Source organism: Mercenaria mercenaria, unplaced genomic scaffold, assembly GCF_021730395.1.
Source record: "Mercenaria mercenaria strain notata unplaced genomic scaffold, MADL_Memer_1 contig_3455, whole genome shotgun sequence".
NCBI classification, from domain to species: domain Eukaryota; kingdom Metazoa; phylum Mollusca; class Bivalvia; order Venerida; family Veneridae; genus Mercenaria; species Mercenaria mercenaria.
In genome coordinates, this window is record NW_026461594.1 from 42,684 (window position 1) to 51,447 (window position 8,764).

At 36.7% G+C, this 8,764-nt stretch overlaps 1 long non-coding RNA gene across 1 annotated transcript; it reads left to right on the forward strand.

The window, feature by feature from the left end:
- The first annotated feature begins 221 nt into the window (after positions 1-221).
- LOC128553083 (uncharacterized) lies at positions 222-3,549 on the forward strand. Its single transcript, XR_008369246.1, has 3 exons — positions 222-373; positions 965-1,043; positions 3,452-3,549. It is a non-coding gene; the product is annotated as an uncharacterized LOC128553083 (long non-coding RNA).
- Positions 3,550-8,764: the final 5,215 nt, after the last annotated feature.

Genomic DNA, 8,764 nt, shown 5'->3' on the forward strand with positions numbered 1-8,764 from the left:
TGAAACTTCACGCACTTGTTCACTTTATGAGCTGATAAGCACTGTGAAGGTTCCATAACCTCTTTCCCCATTTTTACAAAATTATGTCCCTTTTTTCGACTTTCGTATTGATTCAATTGACAAGGCTGTTGAATAGTCGAGCGTTGCTGTCCTCCGACAGCTCTTGTTATTTAAAGGCTTTATTACACTCCTGCGATGTCACACATATGATAAATATGCATATAACAGAACTAGTCTGCAAATATAGTACTGAAATATTTTCTCATTTTTCAGCAGACTCCAGATAGAAGTTCTTTCCAGATGTAAAGTGAATTGATGAAATCTTTAAAAAGTGTTGTGAGTGTTGGTGTTGTCCAGATATAAAAAAAATGAGGTTTGTATTGAAGATATTTAGACTATAAATATCTGAAAACTGTTAGTTTTTAATGCAGTGTGGGTTAGTAAGAGGTCGGTATCATTTATATACTCTGTAAACCCTTATCATGCTGGACACAATTGATTCTGTCTTTGCAACCAGTGTCGATCATGATCAGCCTGCACATCCATGCAGTTTGATCAAGATCTACACTGTTCCCCATTCAGTCAGCATTTTTGGTAAGCAATCCTTTTGACAGTTAATGGTACTTTCCAAACTGACAGATGGACAAGTTTATATAAAAAATTAGCAGGGTAAGGGTGAAGGACTTGCAAGTGTTGAAACATTTAATTGAATTAATTTTTTCTTCTTCAAGTCTGTAACTACATTGTAATTGTAAACATTGTCAAAAATAGGGTTTGCTTATCAAATGACTATCAACCATTATCCCTGTGAGATATTACTAATAGGTTGTCTTTAATGTGCCAGTGAAAATAAAAGATGGGTTTTAAAAGATCAGTATTTGATATACATGTTCAATTATTGTTTAGTAATATATGAATAGTACAGTGTAAAAAACTACTATAACTAATACATTTTTCGTTTCAGCAGCTGCCAGATGAATGTACTTTCCAGATGTAAACCATCACAAATGATGCCTGTTTGTATTTACCAGTGTTTAAAAAGTGTAGGTTTGTTAAACATGATATTTAAGGTTCTCTAAATATTTGAGAAAATTTGTTATTATGCTGCCAAAGGTGGGCATATTACAATCACACTCGCTGTCCGTTCGTAAATTCTTGACGGGGCTGTAACACTGCATCCGTGAAGGCATTTGAAATAACTTGACATAAATGTTTACTATAACCGGACAATGTGTCATGCCCTAGACCCAGACCCCTACCTCCTAGATCAAGGTCGCATTTAGAAGTCAAAAGGTTAACAAGGTCTGTTTTGTGTCCGGTTCATAACTCTGCCATTCATAAAAGGATTTTCAAATAACTTGGCTTAAATGTTTCCCATAATGAGTTGACATCGTGCGCAATATCCAGACCCATAGCTCTAAGGTCAAGGTAAGGGTCACACTTGGAGATTAAAGGTTAACATGGTCTGTTTGTTATTCAGTCCATAACTCTGCCATCAATGGAGTGATTTTAATATTACTTTGGCATAAATATTTCCTATAATGACATGACGTGTCACGGGCAAGACCAATATCACTACCTCCTAGGTCAAGGTCACAGTTAAAAGTTAAAGGTTAACATGGTCTGTTTCTTATCTATTCCATATTACTCTCTAGGGAACAATTTCTTCTCCATTAAAAATGTTTTCAAGTCTTTTTCTGGAAAATATTGTAAAAAAATTCATTTTTTAATTATTGTACATATTAATCCCCATTTCTGCTGTTGTCAGTTACTTCAGTAGTTTTAAGTAATTTTTTTTATAAAATGTAGAAAAACAGTCGATTCACTGACTGCCTTAAGGCATGACTGAGTCACTGTCTGAACTGCTGTTAAACCCATATATAATGAATAAAACGAAAAACTTGATTATATAATGATATAAAGATAGATCAAACTTACAACCTGTAAGACACTGGGTGAATCTAATATTTTCTGGTATATTATAACGAATTTGAAGTGACACTTATTACTGTGTGTATATAGTTGTCTTTAAATTCATTGATGTCATAATAATAGAAATTGTACTTTTTTAGCTCAACTGAGCCAAAGGGTCATGGTGAGCTTTTGTGACCGCTCAATGTCCGTCGTGCGGCGTGCGGCCGTCAACAATTTCTAAAAAAATCTTCTTGAAAACCACTGAGCAGAATTACACCAAACTTCACAGGAATGATCCTTGGATGGCCCCCTTTCAAAATTGTTCAAAGAATTCAATTCCATGCAGAACTCTGGTTGCCATGGCAACCGAAAGAAAAAACTTTAAAAATCTTCTTGTCCAAAACCACAAGGCATAGAACCTTGATATTTGGCATGTGACATCATCTTATGGTCCTCTACGAAGATTATTTTGCCCCTGGGGTGAAAATAGACCCCTCCCCGGTCGTCACAAGTTTTACATAGACTTTTATAGGAAAAAACTTTAAAAATCTTCTTGCCTAAAACCACAAGACCTAGGCCTTTGATATTTGGTATGTTGCATCACCTTGTGGTCCTTTACCAAAATTGTGCAAATTATGCCCCTGGGAAATAAAGAGGCAAATTATGCTCCTGGGGTGAAAAGAGGCCCCTCCCCGGTGGTCACAAGTTTTACATAGACTTATATAGGAAAAAACTTTAAAAATCTTCTTGCCTAAAACCACAAGACCTAGGCCTTTGATATTTGGTATGTTGCATCACCTTGTGGTCCTTTACCAAAATTGTTCAAATTATGCCCCTGGGAAGAAAAGAGGCCGAGCCCCAGGGGGTCTCAAGTTTTACATACTCTTAGATAGGAAAAAACTTAAAAAATCTTCTTGCCCTAAACTGCAAGGCCTAGACTTTTGATATTTGGTATGTTGCATTGCCTTGTGGTTCTCTACCAAAGTTGTTCAAATTATGCCCTTGGGGGTGGGGGTTGGGGGAAAGAGGCCCTGCCCTTGGGGTCCTAAATTTAACATAGACTTATATAAGGAAAAAATCTTCTAGTCCAAAAGTTCAAGGCCAAGGCCTTTGATATTTGGTATGTAGCATTGCCTAGTGGATCTCTAACAAGATTGTTCAAATTATGAAAAGAGGCCCCGCCCTGGGGGTCAGTTGTTATATAAGTTATATAGGAATAAATACTTAAAAAATTATCAGATCATATTTCCTAGACTGTTTAATTAAAATTACCAGATGAACCCAAGTGATTAGGGGACACTTGACCGTGACCTTGATCTACTGACCTACTTTCTTGTTTTTTTTAAGATACAGCCTTGAAATTTGGATGACATGTACAATTTTGCATAACGATCTTAAAACTGACTTTCAGTGTCCATGAATGTGACTTACTCGCTGCTTTGTAACATTTTAGCAGCAGTTTGGCATTTAAACATGTGGCTCATATTTCTCAGGTGAGCGATTCAGGGTCATCATGACCCTCTTGTTTCTATTTTAGGATCAAATTTGATGTGGGATGATTCAAAACAAGTCTACAAATTGACAATGGCAAAAAGCAAGTGGAAATGGAATACTCCAGATGAAAATGGTTAGCATGGATATTTTTTGCCTGTGAAAAGTGCAGAGATCTATACACTACTGTTGTGTTCTTTGAGTCTGTTCTTATTTCTAGCAGACTTTATTATGCCCCCTTCGAAAGAGGGTTATATATTGTTTTGCTGATGTCGGTCTGTCTGTTGGTCTGCAGACAAATTGGTTTCTAGATTATACATTTATAACTCAAGAACGCTTGGGCCTAGGATCATGAAAGTTGATAGGGAGATTGGTCATGACCAGCAAATGACCCCTATTGATTTTGAGATCAGTAGGCGGAAGGACAAGGTCACGGTAACCCGGAATAGTTAAACCATTTCCGGACGAAAACTGGAGAATGCATACGCATTATAGTACTTATAGGACTTATTTGAAATTTCATTATTGTTGTTAGTTGGACTGAGACAATCAGAGTAGATAACTATGAACTGATTTTATGTCAAACTACCTCCCTTTATTTCAAAATAAAATGGGTATATCTCCGTAACTTACGAAGATACTGATCTGTAACTTCATTTATGTCAACAGATTTATTTGGCAGATACTTCTTTTGTTCACTTACAATATATTATTTTTTAATTACTTCCCTTTTACGTTACTATAAATAGCTTATTTTTAGTAACTTTTTTATTATTGGCCGTAGGGAAAAACCGAGACCACTTTTCTGTGGTACGACATGGATGGTACCTCCAATTTTTAGGTGTATTTTGACATATCTATACCTTTTAAGAATTTTTTTCTTTTTGGTTAAATTTCTTCCCTTTGTTGTTCCTGTCCTTTGGACTTAAATATTTTTTCTGAGGGCCTTCTTGTCCTCAAGTGCAATGATAACAGGTGAGCGATATAGGGCCATCATGGCCATCTTGTTTCTAAAGAATCAGCTTCAAATATTTATGAAGCATTGTTGTTAATTTAGACATTTAAATGCACAGCAACCGAAAATTGCTTGTATAAAACATTCACACAAAACACACTATGTGCAGTAAGATGCGCATAATGTTTAATAAAAATTGACCAAGCCAGGATATGAATGAAACTTCATAGTAGTAAGCCTGTGTTGTAGTAGTGCATATTCTGGATGTTTAAGGTTGAATAATTTTTAGCTATTTGAAGAAGACATCACCCATTTGTTGGCATCCACATCAGCCTCATGATTAAGTGAAGTTTTTTGTTGTTTTTTTTTTGCCCATTAACACTAGTGAGAATACATTAAAACTTCAAAGAGTTGTTCAGTGTAGTGAACTGATACACACTACAAATGTTTCATAAGTCTTTATGGTGATTTACAAAGTTATGATGCTAGCAATATTTGGTTAAGTCATTAATTTCTACTAGCATTCTTAGTTCATCTGAGCACAGAGTGCAGGGGTGAGCTATTGTGATGGCTCATTGTCCGGCGTCTATCTGTCCGTCAGCACTAAACAACATCTCCTCTGATACCTTTTGGTGGAAGTTGATGTATATGTGTATGGTGGAAACTTGAAAAAAATCTTTGAAAATAATTTCACGAACACGGACCTTGTGTAACACTCTACAAAGATTGTTAAAATTATTTTGATTTGTCAGAAAACAAGGCTGCCAGGAGGTGTAGCCATTTTTCCCTGTATGTTCTTATCGGAAACATAAAACATTCTTGTCTGAAACAGCAGGTCCAATTTTGGAATAACAAATGATTCTTGGGTGAACCTTTACAGAGACTGTACAAATTATTCTGTTTCACCAAAAAGCATTGCCACTAGATGTGGTCACTTCACCCCTAACTTTATGTAGTGGAAAAACTAAAAAAAACCTTCATGTTTGATATTGTCATATTACATCATTCCCCAATGTCTCACCCCACCTTTACCCCCACCACCACAAGCAACTAAATTCAGGTGAGCGATATAAGGGCCATCATGGCCCACTTGTTTTGTATACATGCTGGAAAATGATTACACCTTTTTGTCTTTCAGGTCTGCTCAGCTCTGCAAAGCCATCGACTTGAATACATTGGTTATTTTCCTTGTACTAACAATATGGAAATAAAATTTGTTTGAAAATTTGAAAGGCTTATTAGAATTTTTAACTTCTTTATTTGATCCACTGCCACGAGTGGTGTGGGGTTATAGGAATGTGTGTGTGTTCGGGTTTAACGTCTTTTTCAACAATTTTCAGTCATATAAACGATGGTGTCTACTTGTAACAGTGAGCACAATGCAAAACTTTATAGTGCTGCCTCACTGGAATATCACGCCGCAGACACGTGACATGATACCCCACCCAGTCACATTATTCTGACACCGGGCTGACCATTTTAGCACTACCCTCTTAATGTTGAGCGCCAATCGAGGAAACTGCTAGTACCATTTTTACGGCCGGGGATCGAAGCCACAACCTCCCGCACTCGAAGAACGCGTTACCACTAGGCTACTGAGGCGGTTATAGGAATGGTCTACTTCCGTCCGTAATAACTGTGTGCGCTCTATATAGCTTAAACCCCTTGAAGGGTTTTCATGAAACTTTGGTCAAATGATCACCTTATCAAGACGATGTGCAGAACTCAATGAGACAGCCATGTCGGCTCAAGGTCATTGTGTTCTCCAGACAGAACAACTGCGACGTCAAAATTGAGCCGTACCATGAGAAAACCAACATAGTGCGTTTGCGACCAGCCTACGCATCCAAGCAGTCTTGTTAGGATTCATGCTGTTCGCTAACAGTTTCTCTAATTGCAATAGGCTTTGAAAGCGAACAGCATGGATCTTGACCAGACTGCTTGGATGCACACGCTGGTCTGATTCCATGCTGGTCTCAAGCGCAATATGTTGGTTTTTCCGTGGCGCGGCTCATATAAGGAATGTACTCCCGGACTATACGTGGATATCCAGCGGTCGATTATCACTAAGCAGCGATGACGTAACTTTTGCGCCTTTCCTTTTGCTGCTCATACGAAATAAACGTCACAATTTTCAGATATGAATAGCACAATCCAAACTTTATTCGCTAATAGTTCACAGGTATCCGATGTATACAGTAGTATAGACGCTCACGTGTAACCTAAGTCCCTAGAAGAAAAACCACGATTTAAGTTATGAAAATATATATAATTGATCAACAAATTAATATTAATATATTTTTATGCAGTATCTTTTTCTTACAAGAGAGGTAGGGGTGACATTGATAACTGCTAAGGGTAGTCTAAACCACACATCTGGAGCTAAAATCTTCCATGTCAGTCAAAATGTTTATAATATAAAGTTGTTTATCAGACAAAAAACAATTCTACATGGAGTTATTAGTTCTACAGTTGCGCCACATCTCCACAAACAAACAGGGAAAGCATTAAAAAATCATAATTATTTATAAATTTTAGCAAAAAATTATACTTTTGAATAAATTGCGAACGTCATCGAATGCGCGGATATAAAGTTCGATCGATTTAACATGTACAGTAGACGAAAACTATGACACTTTTAAGCCATATTTATAGTCGGTATTTAGAAATTAAGCGTGCTTTTCACGACTATTTTTGTAAAAACAATTAAACTAGGGTAAATTCTGTACAATTAAGAATAACATTTGTTGCAAGTCAGAAACAAGAAGGCTGGATAATCGCAGTTTCAAGATTATGCGGGGGTTAAATTTTGTTGTTTATTTACGTTTCCAAGCAGGTGCGCGTCACGTCACTGTGATGAATATGTCCTAAATTAAAAGTTAGGATTATTCCTATGTACGAGAGATACGAGTGTTTCTTGAAACGCACATAAGTGCAATCTTATTCCAGTCTTAACTTTACACTTAGGAATCTTTATGAAACGCACCCCAGTATGTCAAAAGTCAAGGTCACAGTGACCCTGAACAGTTTAACTATTTTAGGATAATAACTTGAGAACTCTTGGGCCTAGGATCGTGAAAATTTGTAGGGAGGTAGTTCATTACCAGTAGATGGTCTATTGATTCTGAGGTCAGAAGGTCAAACATCAAGCAAGTTCTGCTTTGACTTTGGCTTAATTCTGTAACAAGGCCAGATTGTGGGGTTATAATTCGTCACTCCTGTGACAACTGTAGTTAGTATAGGTTTAACCATAAGAATGACAGTCCACTATCTGCAATTTGGCTGTTGAAAGTATATCTTAGCCTTAACATATTTATACCCCCACGAAACATGTTGTATATAGGAGTCAGTTTGGCATGTCCCTTTTTTCACTAACAGTTTTTGGTTAAGCTTTTGTGTGTAAGCTGGTAACTCAGTATCCACTAATGGGAATGGATTGAAACTTAACACACTTGCCCACTGTCTTTAGCTGATAGGCTCCGTGCAGGTTCCATAATCCTGTTTTCCATTTTTACAATATTATGCACCTTTTCGAGTTTCGTATTTATTCAACTGACAAGGCTGTAGAATAGTCGAGCGTTGCTGTCCTCTGACAGCTCTTTTTTATATAGTTATGGCCTCTTTCCTACTAAAAATTTGCCAAACTCATGGTTGCCGGACAATTACTCACGAAAGGTTGGGCTGATTTAGATAAATTTTGGTACACAGGTGTAACATCATAAAATACGGGTCATGTTTTATTTAGATTGCACCTTCTTGTGGCCATTTCTGTCTTATGGTTGCCATTCTTCTGTGACAAGACCGTATTGTGGGGGTATTTGTCACTCCTGTAATTGTTATAGTTGTATCTGCTTCTTTATATTTATTCAAGTGTAGTTTATATAGTTTATGACGCGGGATGAGATAGGTCACTAATACCTGTGGCTTAGTTCGAAATGCAGCTGTGAAACTGAGAATATAATCTATTAGTATGCTCAGGCCCTTTATTTTGCTAAATTGCATTGTACTTCTTCCCATTTACAATTACGGTACTATTAAAGATACAGTAACTATGAAAGTACATTATGTACATGTGTCTATGTGAACAATTTATAAATTGAACATTACTGTTTGCATTTTCAACAGACAAAATAACTGTGCAAAATCACTTCTATCAAATCAAAAAAAAAAAAAAAAAAAAAAAAAAAGAAAAAAAAAACTTCGGCCAAAATACTTGCATTCTGATGTATAATTTAACGAAGTTAATATGCATTAAGATAGCAGGGTACACTTGGATTCGAACCTTTTTGGTACGGCCAGGCTTACATGTAGCGAGTCTGCATTTGCCGAATGTGCAGAATCAGGGCGGCCATTTTATAAATTGTCTGCATGTTTTGTGATTTGATTAATGACAAGATCAGGACT